This window comes from Micropterus dolomieu, linkage group LG12 (assembly GCF_021292245.1).
Source record: "Micropterus dolomieu isolate WLL.071019.BEF.003 ecotype Adirondacks linkage group LG12, ASM2129224v1, whole genome shotgun sequence".
NCBI classification, from domain to species: Eukaryota; Metazoa; Chordata; class Actinopteri; order Centrarchiformes; family Centrarchidae; genus Micropterus; species Micropterus dolomieu.
The window spans coordinates 37,106,970-37,108,751 of NC_060161.1; positions in this window are offsets into that span (position 1 = coordinate 37,106,970).

The window sequence follows — 1,782 nt, forward strand, 5'->3', positions numbered from 1 at the left end:
CAGATAACTATTTACAAAACAGTAATATTATTACAGTTACTAATCCAAGTAATGTAAAGTTTTTTGCACCTCTTACTGCTGTGAAAGCTGTTGTGCATTTTAGGCAAAGCCTTAACGCTATCTGAAACACTTTTTTAGATTTGAAATAACTTTATTTTATTTCTGTAAATGACAAAAGGGTGATTTCACTGCTTTTTCTCCACATGCAGACCACATTAGACCAGGTCCAGATCCAAAACCACTATACCTAGAGCTCTCAAATCTGGACTAGATTGTCCAAAGAGGCTAAAGTTTCAATCAAACATAGTTTCCTTTTTTCAATTTGTGAAAATACTTTAAAGGACGATTTATCTGCTGTCTTCACATGTAGACCACATTAGACCAGGTCCAGATGAATGGTGTGATTGGTTCTCATGTTTGAATTTGCAGCGCCACCATCTGCCTCTCAAGCTGTCTTTGAAAATGGTGAACAGTTTAATTTTTGTGGAATGTTTCCATTTATAAAATCCATGTGCAAGAAACACAGTCTACATTGGTCTCAATTTATTAATGCAGTAAATACTTGTCAATAATCAGAACCATTCATGCAGAACAGTTATGGTACTTTATAGTCTTTACTCGTAAATCATTTTTCCTCTTTGCATGAATCTATTTTTATGGATAAATGCGAGTGAAATACTCTGTAGAGCCCTGCATCATCCATCCTGGCAACTGCTCCCCTCGTGCTGCTGTTCTTCTTGTTTTATTGGCGGGTGCCGTTGACTTCCTGTCTCTGTTACAGCTGATGTTCTAACGTTACATACTGCAACTGGCTTTACCGGAGGGGAACGTAGCAAACATTTCAAATACGCCCAGCGGCATTTTTAGAAAGGTTAAAATTACAGCAGAATAAAGGGAGGGTTGACAGGTCTGTTCATGCTGCTACCAGGGATGTACTGATGCTGAAATTCAGCCCTGGACTCTGAGATGGAGCGGACTTTTCTGTGAGTTTGCAGTTATTTTAATACTAATAGCCAGTGAGTCACACTAAGCAGGGAAATGTCTTGATATTGTTGCTGCTGGTCCAGGACAGCGTTGTTGCAAGCATGTGGTGTAAATCCTGCATGATGGAGGACGTGTACAGGTGTTGATATTGTTCTTCAGACTGTGATCATAGGCTGTAACCTGTCAGCATAAATCCTGTATAAGCTAAAGATGTTTCCAACAAATAATACCCTGGAATTCAAAACCTTAATTGTAAGCATGTGTGTGTGGGGGGACCTACAAGACAAATTGTCCAGGGGCCTCTGACTTCTTAATCCGGACCTGACCTCGGTACATTACTGTCATAGATGATGTCACTGATGGGCTTACCTGAGCAGGTGAGATCCAGGATGGAGGAAGAGGAAGATGATGATGCACACTCCCTCAGAGCAGATCCAGACTGAACACAGTCAGACCTGATCCACCACACAGGTCTGCGTGAGGACTCCTTTCTCTGTCCTACAGAAACAGCAGAGCCACAGTCCAGCTGTCTACAGACAACAGCTGCTGTCTTCAGGGTCCAGACATAGTCACTCCCTGGTCTCCAGTCTCCCCGTTTCACCTCCAGTGTTCCTGCACAGCGACTGGCTCCTCCCACCAACCTGACATCATCAGGCTCTGAACAGAAACCAGAGAGTCATCAGTAAAACAATAAAGTGAGTTTCATCAGAACAGAAATGAAGCAAATCAAAGCTGCAGCTCCTCTTCTACCTGAGCAGGTGAGTCCAACAGCTTTTCCAGGTGAGCAGGTGTTTCTAG